This window comes from Sorex araneus, chromosome 7, assembly GCF_027595985.1.
Source record: "Sorex araneus isolate mSorAra2 chromosome 7, mSorAra2.pri, whole genome shotgun sequence".
Lineage (NCBI taxonomy): Eukaryota > Metazoa > Chordata > Mammalia > Eulipotyphla > Soricidae > Sorex > Sorex araneus.
In genome coordinates this window covers 43,903,353-43,917,687 of record NC_073308.1, presented here as the reverse complement: position 1 = coordinate 43,917,687, position 14,335 = coordinate 43,903,353, and positions in this window count along the sequence as shown.

Here is a 14,335-nt window from a genome sequence, read left to right as displayed (position 1 = left end):
TGTCCCCCATGTACTGCAAGAGTAATTCCTGAGTAGCTGAGATCTCCAAGCCTGCTCAGATCAGGACTGCGCCTCCTCCACCCAGGTCCCCAGTTTTCCAGTAGCCAACGGCCCCTCTGTGAGACTCCTCCAGGAGAGCTGCTGGCTCAGCTGGCTCAGAGCTGGGGTCATCGCCATTGCTTGAAGCCACTGAATGTATGATTGGTTAGCGGCTCACTCAAAGGGAACACGGGCCTCCTGCAGCTTTAAGTTTCCATCAACAGGGGGCTGGAGAGATAGTACAGTGGGTAGGGCATTTGCCTTGCACGCGGCCGACCCAGGTTCGATTCCCAGCATCCCATATGGTCCCCTGAGCACCACCAGGGGTAATTCCTGAGTGCAGAGCCAGGAGTGACCCCTGTGTATTGCCGGGTGTGACCCAAAAAGCAAAAAAAAAAAAAAAAAAGTTTCCATCAACAATGAGCAAAAAAATGAGTTTGTGTTGCCTCTCAGAGCCTTTGTTCTAGTAGGGTCATATCTCTGGGGATTTTGTTTCTTTGCTAGGGTGTGTGTGGTGAGGGCGGTGGGGGGAGGGGCAGGATAAGGGGAAGGCATCACTGCCGTATTCAGGAACCAAAAGATCTACTGCTTCCCATCCAATGTGCCTCCATAATACATTCAGGCTTTCCCAAGAGCTCTGAACTAGGGGGCTTATTCGGGACGGTTCCATGCCCCTCATTAATTGGAAAATAGTAGAAATACTAGATACACGAACGTGTATGGTTAGAGGGGGAACAGATGGCTTGTCTCTTCCAGGAAATGTTGCTCCTGAAGAATATTAAGGGCAGGATATTTAATTCCTCTACTGCAAACCACAACACCCAAAGGAGAGAGAGAGCAAAAGGGATGCCCTGCCACAGAGGCGGGGTGGGGTGGGGGGAGGATGGAGTGGGGGTGTGGGAGGGATGCTGGGATCATTGGTGGTGGAGAAGGGGCACTGGTGGAGGGATGGGCACCCTACCATTGTATGACTGAAACACAAGCACAAAAGTTTGTAAGTCTTTAACTGTACCTCACAGTGATTCACTAACAAAAAAATTTTTTTTTTGTTTTGTTTTTGGGTCACACCTGGCGATGCACAGGGGTTACTCCTGGCTCTGCACTCAGGAATTACTCCTGGCAGTGCTCAGGGGACCATATGGGATGCTGGGATTGGAACCCGGGTCAGCCACATGCAAGGCAAACGCCCTACCCGCTATGCTATCACTCCAGCCCCTAAAAAAATTTTTTTTAAAGAAGAATATTAAGAGCAGGAGAGATAGTTCAACAGGCTAAGCATAGGACTCACATGCAGACTGCGGGTCTCCAAGCACCGCTGGGAGTGGTCCCAAACACCAAAAAAGATAAACCTGAAATACTCAATCATACATTTGCCCGAATCCCCTTATTTTATTCTTAAGAATTTTCAAATAGAGGGGCTGGAGCGATAGCACAGCGGGTAGGGCGTTTGCCTTGCATGCGGCCGACCCGGGTTCGAATCCCAGCATCCCATATGGTCCCCTGAGCACCGCCAGGGGTGATTCCTGAGTGCATGAGCCAGGAGTGACCACTATGCATCGCCAGGTGTGACCCAAAAAGCAAAAAAAAAAAAAAAAGAATTTTCAAATAGAAACCAACTCCAAAGAAGTTATATTAAATGTGCATGAAAATTTTTATAACAAGACCATCTATAACACGGGCTAGAGAGACAGCACAAGGATTAAGGGACTTGCGTTCCATGTGGCTGACCTCAGTTCAATTCGCAGCACTTCATACTGTTCCTTCAGCATGGCTTCCCCACTCCGCCACCCCCTCTTTTCCTACATATCTTTTTTTGCTATTATATCTTTTTCCTATAATAGCAAAAACAACAAAAGAAAGATTCAAGATCCCAATCAATGGAAACCTCTAATAAAGTATTATTCTGTGCTATTATGGAACCAAGTGTTCTTATTATGCTAGATGGTATTTTAGGAGAGAGAATATATTATATAGAAATAATATTTATTCAATAATCCTTTATTGAGTACATACTGTGTGTCAGGGATGGTACAAGTATTAGGTAATTGAGGTGGGGGAAGTAAAGTAAGTATCTGCTGCTGAATGGATTAAAGTATGTCCTGATTGCAAAACATAAAATGACACACACATGGGGAAAGGTGGACTAAAACGTGAAGTTGGTAAATATTACATGACTATTACATAATAGAATAGTGTGGTAAATGATATTGTGGTCCATAACCTTCTGAAGATATCTTTACAGTAGCACTGTAGCACTGTCGTCCCGTTGTTCATCAATTTGCCGGAGTGGGCACCAGTAATGTCTCCATTGTGAAACTTGTTATACTATTTTTGACATATCAAATGCACCACGGGTAGCTTGCCAGGCTCTGCCGTGCAGGCAGTATACCCTCAGAAGCTTGCCAGGCTCTCTGAGAGGGACGGAGGAATCGAACCCGGGTCTGCCTCGTGCAAGGCAGACGCCCTACCTGCTGTGCTATTGCTCCAGTGTATCTTTACAGTGACCATCATTATAGGATGATGGGGCAGGGAGACAAGACTCTGAACCCACTTTCCGATGCAGAGTCGAAAAGATAGCAGGCTCCTTGCAGGGAGCAGGGCTGATGCTTAGGAACACTCTGAACAGCCCTGGCAGCCCTGTAGGGCAGGCTTGGTGCCAACAGGGTGGCAGGATCTGAGGGACACACAGGTCATGCGCCACGGGGTCAGCTTTGGGAGCCTACATCTGAGCCTGACACCTCCGTGTATTTGGCAAAACTCTCCCCATGCTGGACGGGGCCCTGGGGACGGGGCCTCCTCCCTCGAACTGCCCCCCAGCTGCCTGCCGAGAGGTGACCCCCAAGCACAGACCCTGGGACTTATCACATTGATGCAGCTGGCAAGGATGGCAAGTCACGTGTGCTAGTCCGACCTCAGTCTCCCTGTGTGAGCAAGGAAGGTCTGGCCGTGCTCATTTCAGAAGCGCCTTCCAAAGACTGTGACGGGACCAGGCCAGGGCTTCAGGCCAGAGAGGAGGGTCCTAAGCAGGCACCGCCCAGGCCACTGCTTTACAGCCTCTGGGGACAATCATGTTAGGACAGACATGAACACTCAACCCCACAACCACCAATCACATGACAACAGAAACTGACTCTTTTTCTTCCTCTTCCTTCCTCTTTCTTTTCTCTTTTTTCTTTCTTTTCTTTCTCTCTTTATTTTTCTCTTTCCCTCCCCTCCTTTCATTTCCTTTCCATATTCTTTCTTTCACTCTTTCCCCCAAGATTTCTTTCCCTGTCTTTCTTTCTTCCTTGTTCTTCCTTTCCTTTCTTTTTCTCTCCTACTGTCTCTCTTTCATTCTTTACAGGTACTAATCACATGATGATAGAAACTGACTCTCTTTACTCCTCTTCCTTCCTTTCTTTCTCTTTCTCTTTTCTCCCTCTCTTTTCTCTTTCCCTCTTTATTTTTCTTTCCTTCCTCTCCTTTCCTTTCTTTTCATTATTTTTCTCGCTCTCTCCTCTCTTTTTCCTGAAATCTTCCTCCCTCCCTCCTTCCCTCCCTCCCTCCCTCCCTCCCTTCCTTCCTTCTTTCCTTCCTTCCTTCCTTCCTTCCTTCCTTCCTTCCTTCCTTCCTTCCTTCCTTCCTCCCTCCCTCCCTCCCTCCCTCCCTCCCTCCCTCCCTTCCTTCCTTCCTTCCTTCCTTCCTTCCTTCCTTCCTTCCTTCCTTCCTTCCTTCCTTTCTTCCTTCCTTTTTTTCTTCCTCATTCTTCCTTCCCTTCCTCTTTCTTTCTCTCCTTCTGTCTCTTTCTTTCCTTCTTTACTTCTCTCTTTTTCTTTTACTTTTTTTCCCTTTTTTCTGGCCAGCTGTATCCCCGACTCTGCTCTCAGGAATAACTCCTGGCAGGTCTCAAGGGACCACAAGTGGTGTAAGGATTGAACCCAAGTCCTCTATAATCAAGGCAAGTGCCCTACACACTGTAGCCGCTTTTTAATTGTCAAACAAGTTTGTGTATGTTAGGGTGTGGTTAGGGAAGGTATTTATAGTGAGCTCATCTTCTCCCTTGACCCACCCAATGAGAATTTGCTTTTAAATAATGATTAACCATTGACTTTGATCGACTGATTATCTGAGAGGTTGTGTTCTGCACTTCACTTGGCTTATGTCCTTTAATCCTCACAGCATCCCAATAGGTAGTAACATGCTCTCTACTTTACCTTTGAGACAAGGGGAGCGTACACAAGTTATGATTTGCCTAAGATCTCAAAATTAATAATGCTCCGGGACTTGGCAGCCTAGGCTGAGAAGTCTTAGCCCTGATTTATCACTGCAACTGGGATTCCTTGCCTGGTTAACTCTTTCTTCCCATCCAGCCAGTGAAACAGACCTCTCTGCCCTCCCCCATGTGCCACCTCCAATCCCCAATTTCTTTTTTCAGGCAGCCGCGGACGACTCTGGTCACTCATCTCCTGCTTCCATTTCCACACACAAACATTCGAGTTCTTCTCTCCCTGACTGTGTTCTCTCCAGTCCTCCACTGCACTGACCCTTTAGATCACAGAGTATTGCACAAGTGAATATGCAATGGCTTATTGAGTCTATACTCCAAGATTTTCTGGTGCAGAATGGCCTAGAGAGAGAACTCATATTTCTAGCAAGTTCCCAGGTAAAGCTGATGCTGTTATTTCTGGTGTTCGCCTTCTAGAATCCCTGCTCTTGGACGTTCTGTTCTATTTTTTCTGTCTTCTTGAACAAACTCTTCCCAGTGTTTTATGTAAGGCAATCTTCCTTTCCATGAAAGACCTTTTCTCAGTGGTCTTAGATCTGTGATTGCAAGGAAAGAGTAATTCCCACATTTCTTACATTCTTGACTTGGGTTTTTTATTCCTCCACGTCTATACCAGCTCACAGCAATATCTTGGCTATATCTTGTCATTCACCCCCAATCACAAATAGGATGGGGGTTTCCAGACCTAACCAAATAATCCTATGGCCCTATTTGCTGACTTATTGGTTGCTGGAAACACTCACAAAGCTATATTTGGTTTCATCATGCATTCAAGCTTCCTGACCTCAGTTGGAGCCTCACAACTGCTCTATTACCTTCACAATCCATCCCTGTTCACTCATCTATGTCAGTTCCCACCAGCCCCTACTGTCGTCTCTGAGTTATGGTCAGTTTTGCCTCAAAATTAGCTAATGGGCTTGCTCTTCGAGCCTATGTGCTTCCTTGAACACATATATCACTTGCTTGTCCCTATGTATCTTTGCTTGCCTATTTCCACCCTGGAGAAGCCTGTGTTCTCTCTTGAATTCATACTTCCTCTCATTCTCTTCCCTTACATCTTTCTAAATAAGTTTCATTCAAGACAACTGTCTTGTCTAACTAAAAAACAAAAAACCTAACAATGGAGATGAGTATGAACTACCTTAGGGTCCATTGTCACTTCATAATTTTGCTTCTTCTCCTATTTTCCCCTCCTTCTCTCTTCTCTCCAAAGAAGAGCCTTCCAATGTCCTTGGCCAAAACAATAAAAGCAAAAATAAACTAACAAGTGAGACTATATCAAATTTAAAAGTTCTGTATGGTGAAAAAAAAATATCCTGATGACTGGGAGAAAATATTCACTCACTTCACAACTTATAAAGGGCTGACATCAAAGATCTATAAAGTTAGGGGGCTGGAGTGATAGCATAGCGGGTAGGGCGTTTGCCTTGCACGCGGCCGACCCAGGTTCAAATCCCAGCATCCCATATGGTCCCCTGAGCACCGCCAGGAGTAATTCCTGAGTGCAGAGCCAGGAGTAACCCCTGTGCATCGCCAGGTGTGACCCAAAAACCAAAAAAAAAAAAAACCACAAAGATCTATAAAGTACTCATAAAACTCGACAATAAAAAATAAATAAATAAATAAATAAATAAAACAAAGAATTGCGTCCCAAAAAATGGGGAGAGGATTTAAACAGACACTTTGTGAAAGAAGACATACAGATGACCAACAGGTATGTGAAAAGTGCTCCTCATCACTTACCATTAGAGAAATACAAATCAAAACAACACTGAGATCTCACCTCACACCAATGAGGCTAGCACACATTAAAAAAATAAAAAGAAAGAGAGAGAGAGAAAGAAAGAAGGCAAGAAATAAAGAAAGAAAGAAAGAAAGAAAGAAAGAAAGAAAGAAAGAAAGAAAGAAAGAAAGAAAGAAAGAAAGAAAGAGAGAGAGAAAGAAAGAAAGAAAGAAAGAGAGAGAGAGAGAAAGAAAGAGAGAGAGAGAGAGAGAAAGAAAGTGCCAGAGCAATAGTATAGCTAGTAGGACACTTGCCTTGCATGGGTTTGACCTCTGGCACCCCAGATTGGTCTCCAGGCACTACCAGGAGTGATCTCTGAGCTCAGGGCCAGGAGTAAGCCCTAAACACTCCTAATTGTACCTTTCCCCCAAAATAATAAAATGGCGCTGGCATGGTTGTTGGTAACTCACTCTTGGTGGGAATGTTGTCTGCCATTTCTTCGCATCTACCCTGAATACAAATATTACAAAAAGCTGCTTGCACTCTTCTGTTTGTTGTAGCAATATTCAACACTGATAGTCAATATCTGAAAACAACCCAAGCATGAAGGAAAGATGAATGGCTAAAGAAGCTACGCCTATATACACAATAGAATACTACCCAGCTGTAAGGGAATAAATGAAGCCCCATAATTCACTGTTACATGGATGGAACTAGAAGGTATCGTTTTAGGAAAGTCAGCCAGCGGGAGAGGAACAAATGCAGCATGAACACTCTCATATGTGGTTCATCAAGAATCATAATAAGGGAATTGACAATGATCCATGTAACAGCTGCCGAGAGTCCGTGGACAGAGCTGAGTCTGTCAGGAAGTGCTGTGGGGGAAGGGGACAATGAGGGGGGAAAGGCTGTAGAAACCGGGTGGTGTATGAACAGTGAGTGCCCAGAATACTACTACTAGCAGTATTATGGTGCCTAATTTAAAATTGGAAGAATTTTTTTTTTAATTTTTAAAGAAGAATCTTTAAAACCACCTCATACCCAAGACGGCTGCTATCAAATTAGAAATAAGCGGGGCTGAAGCAATAGCACAGCGGGTAGGGTGTTTGCCTTGCAAGAGGCTGGCCTGGGTTCGATTCACAGCATCCCATATGGTCCCCTGAGCACCTCCAGGGGTAATTCCTGAGTGCAGAGCCAGGAGTAACCCCTGTGCATCGCCGGGTGTGACCCAAAAAGAAAAAAAAATCAGAAATTAGCAAAACAGAACATGTTGTCAATGATGAAGAGAAATTAGGAGTCTCGGGCATTGGTGGTAGGAACATAAAATGGTGAGTCTGCTCCATAAAACAACATGGCGCTCCCTCAAGAATATTAAAAACCAAGTTGCTGTCTGCTCCAGGAAGTCTTCTAAGGATACACCCAAAAGTGTGAAAAGCAGGCCTCAAAGGGCTATCTGGAGCACACGCCAACTGCTGAATGGATCCATGAAATGGGATATATCCATATGCTCGAAAACATCACTCAATCTTACAAAGAGGAAATTCTGACAGGTACTACAACATGGATGGGTCTTCAGAATATTATGCTAATGAAATAAGCAAGACAACAGAAAAGCAAAGGCCATTTGATTCCATTTTTAGGAGGCGTCTAGAGAGGCAAAACTCATAAGGACAGAAAATAGAATAGCAGGAACCCAGGGGCTAGAGGGAGGGACAGCTGGGAGTTATTTCATAGCAGAGTTTGTTTTACAAGATGTAAAAGTCCTAGAGACTGGTTTGACAACAATGTGGGGATAAACCACTGAACTATACAGGGGCAGGGAGGGATATGGTTAAGGTGGCAGGTTCTTTGTGGCATATGTTTTACTGTAGTCATAGAGGAAAAAAAAAAGAGGGTCTTTCTTCACATTCAATCTCATGCCACCTTTTCCAAGAGGGTTATTCTTTGCATTTTCTTCCCTCTAGGATAATCCACTTTTGTGGAAGAGGTGTGAAGGGCAGGAAAATCATATGTTTTAAGATGTTTGACCCTAAATTCAGAAAACATACAAGTAAATAAAGTTGTTTTGCATCTGCCTTGAAAAATAAACATTTGTTTTCAATGGAATAGTTTAAATCTACTGTTTCTAGCACCTGCGTGGCAGTGCAGTACAAGTTCTGCATTGTTGGCCCTGCTCCCCACACAGACGAGACCCCGAGCGGCCACCCACTAATGCCTCCTCCGCTCCTGAACGTCCATGATCCTGGGGGACACAAACCAATTTCGGAATGCAGCAGCTGCTGGTAGAAATGCTCCTGGACTGTGAACTAAGCTATGGCCTTGTGCTGCCCCAGGAGGGGAAGGGTTTTTATCCCTCGGCCTTTTCCCCTTTGTGGCAGCATGGTGACCACCACCTGTCAGAGCCAATTGGACAGAGAGGTAAGAGCTTGCAGTGATGGGGCACACAGGAAATCTCGCAATGGGAGTGGGGCAGAGCCGACCCTGCTCCCTGCCCAAACGAGACCCCAAGTGGCCAACCACAAACGGCTCCTCCGCTCCTGAACAGCTATGATCTCAGATGCACACACACCAATCTTGGAACGCAGTGGCTGCTGGCAGAAATAACTCTGGACTTAATTACTAAAATACCAGAATTCCAAAACCACGTGGCTGCTGTCACGGCTGTGCAACATCATATGCTCTTCATTATCAGCAATAGAAAACAAATGATCTAATGATACCTTTTCTGCAGGTCTGATTGTTGGGGGGAAATTCCAAATAATAATAGTGGGTTTTCTGTTGAAAATTGAATGTAATCAAAGTAAAGAGAGAGTAAAGTGAAAATCATCTGCCACATAGGCAGGGTGGGGGGTGGGGGGTATACTGGGGTTCTTGGTGGTGGAACATGTGCACTGGTAAAGGGATGGGGGTTTCATCATTGTATGACTGAGACTTAAACCTGAAAGCTTTGCAACTGCTCTCACAGTGATTCAATTAAAAAAAAAAAGTTTTGCATTGTCCTTAAGCAATGCTCTCTCTCTCTCTCTCTACCCTCCAGAAGCCATTCTGGCCCAGCAGTGTAGTGAGGGCCCCACAACCTAAGGCGGTCTCATGGATCAAGGTCAGCCTGCACCCTTCAGAAAATTGCTTTTGCCTGGCATTCTTAGAGTGCTGAGGCAGCTAAGCACTTTCTAAGAGTCACAAAGAACTGAGCTGTCTGTCACCTGGACCTGGCACTCAGAAATGCCCCACATTTGACTTCATGATCTACTGCTGCTATCTTGAAATTCCTAATTTAGGGAAGAGAGAATTTGGGCCACACTTGGTTGTTCTCAGGGCTCTTCCCGGCTCTGAGCTGCCTGAGGGACTGGGAGACCGTATGTGGTACTGGGGATCTGAACCAAGGTCAGCGGGGTGCAAGGCAAGCACCTCAACCCTGTTCCATTTCTCTGGTCCCCTAATAAATTTTGAACAAGGAATCTTACTTTTTTTTTTGCAAGAGCCCACAAACCATGTAGCCAATTTTAAGAGTCATGCGCTCTAGGGCAGCTCTGAACCTCAGCCTAGAAATGGGAGCAGAAGAGGGTCAGTCTGAAGGACACTCACTGAATTCTCAGCTTTTGCCTTTCCACACTCCTGTAGATGAGCACTAGTGGCTATTTTCCTATACTCACTTCTTCTAGACCCCATATAAAAACTTCCTTTACTTCCTTGAGTAGTTAACCACCTTCTACTAGTTAACAATTCTTGATAGTAAACGTAAGGAGACAAACAATAAATCAGCAAATACATAAAGTCTATAGTATACCAGAGAGTGATGAGTGCCATGGACAAAAATTAAATCACATAACAGCTCTGAGAGAGCGGGGTTCCAGGGTGGGAGGAGGACAGCCTGCAATATTAGATGAGTGCTGGGGAAACCACACGGGGAATGAAGCTGGACTGCCAATACACATGTGGCCCCTTGTCCCCAGTCTCAACTGAAATGGCAAGAAAATGTAAACATAGCATTCCATCTACATAACCCACTGTAAATGTGCCATCTAAGTCCCCAAGACCTAAGGAGTGTCCCTCTAGGCATCTAGCATAGGTAAGATCAAAAATTGGTGAGGAGAGACAAAACTTACCTCCCAGTCGCCCACTACTTGTCACATTTTTTTACCCCTCCCTTAAGTAATTTTGTAGGGTGATAAGCAGAGAAATGGCCTTATTTCCCAAGTTCTTTCTTCATAAATAGTGCTCTTTGATCAAGAAAGCAAGGTCTTCATTCGCTTATTCATCCACTAACCACTTAGCAAATATGTTTGGGGCAACTCCTATGTGTCTTACTCTGTCCTGAGCATCATGGAGGAGATGATATCAAAGTTTTTCCTTCTCCATAGAGGTGGTGATATAATGGGAGCAGACACAGGAGATAAGACTAGCTTGCAGCTATTATTCAAAGTTAAGAAGGATAATGAGGGGACCAGAGAGATAGTACAGCAGGTAGGACACTTCGCTTAAAAGACATAGCTGACCCCAGTTCTATCCCCGGCATCACATATGATCCCTCTAACACCACCAGAAGTAATTCCTAAGTGCAGAGCCAGGACTAAGACCTGATCATCACCAGGTGTGACCCCAAAACAAAACAAAAGAAGGTTCATGAATAAGTTGGTCAGCAAAAGGCAAATTCTAAATATTCTCACAGATGGAACTGACTTTAGAGATGTAAAGCAATATAGTTCAGTTCAAGTAGACATTATTGAGCATTGCTCTAGAAATAGAGAGCCCACAAAGGCAACAGAACATGAGAATTGATCTACAGAATTGAGCTTATCTGGGGTGGGAGGGGAAGATGGTTGGAAGGGGTCCTTGAAACTTTGGTGGAGGCATGTAGTAGAGGGGATCCTGTTGGCAGGTGTGTAGTTGGAAAAATGTATGTATGTATGAAACATGAAACTGTCAAGAATAGTATTGTAAATCATGAAACATCAAAAAATATAGAAAAAATAAAATCAAAATCAAGAATGAGAGTCCAAATTTCAAATAAGATTGCACTGGGAGATGGGTCAACAGTAGAATCATTGCAACAAGAGATGGCAAAACTATTTCTGCCTGTGGAAGGCAAGTTACCTCAAATCTCCTCTGCACTGCATGATATTATGGGGGACACATCATGGGCACACAAAATTTGTTGAATTGATTTCATGTTTGCCCTAGGCTAGAGATAGACAAAAAATAAGATATGAGCAAAGGCCAAGAACAGTTACACCTGAACTTAGTCCTATACTAAGATGTGGAGTTTCTTTTCCCTTCTATTCTACTTGCCAATAAACTTTTCTACTTTCTAAAAAAAAAATAGTGGTGCTGAGCAATGAAGAAGAGAAATTTTCTTGCCTGGGGACGTTAGGTATAGGACAGCTTCTGGAAGGCAAATTGAAGGATGGAAAAATATAATTTTTTCTAGATAGTAAGAAAGAGGAAGTTATTCTGACTACTGTAAAAGTGTGCAAAGGCTCAGAGGCATGAAAATAAGAAAGGATGTAAGAGCAAGCCAAGGAATGAAACATGTTAGGACCAGAGAATAAATAGAAAAGTGTTGGACAGGAAGATGAAAAACCGGAGCAGTTTCAGCAATGCTCAGTCTTAAGGAGGTGGACATGAGGCCAACTGGCCAGGGACATCAAATCTCCTTACTGAGCCCCAGAGTTGGTTTTCACTTTACCAAGAGCTGAAGAGGAAATGAGGGCTTGAGAAGGACTGTGGTGTTAGCTGGGGAGAGGAAAGGGGCAGGGAAATACTGACACTCAGATGGTCCAATAAATAACCTCTTACCTCCTCAGCGAGTGTGACTGATTGAGGAAACGGAGCAAAAAAAAAAATGTGTGAAAATCCAAGCACCATCTTGTCCTACAGATGAAGTGGAAGAAAAAGGGGAAGAAGCCAACTTACATCTGCTCAGAATGGCATCATTTACGTAGCAATGATGGTAGCCAGAGGACAGCATCACTATGTATTCACCCGGATCAGATTCCTGACCCAGCTGAACTGTGAGATGGGCATAGCCTTTAGGAAATCTGAGATGTGTTGACCCCAGACAGAGATATGGGTCCTAGAAGCATCCTTGTCTGTGCAAGTGTGTGTTTAATTACCCAGATCCCACACGACCCCTCTCGAGTAAAACTGAAAGTGCTGTTGTGACGAGAAAGGCTGAAGGAAAGTTTGAACTTGGGTGTTGCTTTGAACCATCACTCTCTCTCTCTCTCTCTCTCTCTCTCTCTCTCTCTCTCTCTTGCTGGATTTCAAATTTCTTGTATAACAAAACGCCATAAAATACATATAATCCTGGGGCTGGAGCGATAGCACAGCGGGTAGGGCGTTTGCTTTTGCATGCGGCCGACCCGGGTTCGATTCCCAGCATCCCATATGGTCCCCTGAGCACTGCCAGGGGTAATTCCTGAGTGCAGAGCCAGGAATAACCCCTGTGCATCGCCGGGTGTGACCCCCCAAAAAAAGCAAAAAAAAATACATATAATCCTGCCTCATTCCCCCTCCTTAAGAATGTTGGGCTAATAAATGAGGTAATGTCTATAAAGAGCTATGATCTCCTTGAAGACAAATGCTGTTAGAAGTATAGAATTGTTAGCCAAGTCCCTCAGGAACCAGCCTGGACACGAAAGCGCTGGAGGCGGGCAGTAGGGACTCCTCGTTTCCAAGGGTCAGTTGGTTTCTTTGATTCTGTGGCACTCAGCACCTCATACTTACCTTTAAGGCTCCCCAGAAAGAAGGGTTAAAATATTTGGAGAGCAAAGCCACCAGACATCCAAGCAATTGTCATATTTGCTTGGAGGCCTCTTCAAAAAATAATAATAATTTAAAAAGAAATACTGTTTAGGTTTAAATATGGGTGCTGACTCACTTGCCCTAATTTGGTCATGCACAGTTTTAAAGGGTTTTGGGTTTTGAATTCAATAAATAAATGACAGGGGAGAGAGAGAGAGAGAGAGAGAGAGAGAGAGAGAGAGAGAGAGAGAGAGAGAGAGAGAGAGAGGAGAGAGAATGGGTTTTAGAATTGTAACTTCAGAACTTTGTTGTATTTAAAGTCATTCAATTTGGAATGATATACAATGTCAAGGAAACTAATGTATCAATATTCCATGTTGTCACACTTTTAAAAAATATAGTTTTTGGGGCTGGAAGCAATAGCACAGCGGGTAGGGCGTTTGCCTTGCACGCAGTCGACCCGGGTTCAATTCCCAGCATCCCATATGGTCCCCTGAGCACTGCCAAGAGTGATTCCTGAGTGCAGAGCCAGGAGTAACCCCTGTGCATCGCCAGGTGTGACCCAAAAAGCAATATATATATTTTTTTTTTCTCTCCCAGCTCTTAATAGATATCTACTATCAAAGAACTGTAAGCAATGAATACTAGTCTGGCATTTCGTGGAGTCACAGAGAGACAGTGACAATCAAAACTAATATCTCAAACATTACGGTCTTTAAAGGGCACAGAATTTTGCTTCTTAATTACCCCGTCAGTGAAAACGACAAGAGAAGACAAAAATGCTTCGTTCTTGTTATGTTTTCTTTCTTCTCTTTTTTCTGTTTGATTGGGAGTCACACCCTGTGGCTACTCCCGGCTCAGTGCTCAGGCGCCCTGCGAGGAGATCTAACCTGGGCCGTCCTGCTTGCTTGCAAAGCCTGCGCCCCAGCTCCTGGGGTCCTCTCTCCCGGCCCTCTCATCTCAGGTTTTTAGGGGCTGTTTGCACGATCTTAAGGAGCGCAGAGAAACGAGAAACTGCCCCTGCAGTTCTCCTCACATAAGCACTTTAATGTGACGCTGCACTTCGGTTATAACAGCCAGACGGCCCAGGACCGGTCACTTCTGGCACATCACTTTCACTGTTGCCATTTACAAGGCAAAGTGGCACCTGGTGGCGAGCTCAGCGCTTTCGCAGGCAAACGTTTGTCAGCCAGAGGCTGGCCCCGCCCTGAAGGCCCCGCCCCGAAGGCCCGCCTTCTAAGCCCCGCCCCAATCAGTTCGTCCCCGCCCCTTGTGGGCCCGCCCCGAAGCCCCGCCTTCTAAGCCCCGCCCCGAGCCGGTCGGTCCCGCCCCTTGTCCCCGCCCATTCTGGCCCCTCCGCAGTCGCTCGGACCACGGCTCGGCCTGGCCCTGCTTTCCCAGGCCCCGCCCCGAGCCGCTCCGGCCCCGCCCACTACAACCCCTTAGGCTCTGCCCCGGGCCGCGAGGCCCCGCCCCAGCCTTCTCAGCCCCCTCCCCGAGACGCTCCGGCCCTGCCCACTCATCTCCCGGACCCGCACCCTCAGACCCCGCCCCAGTGTCTCTGG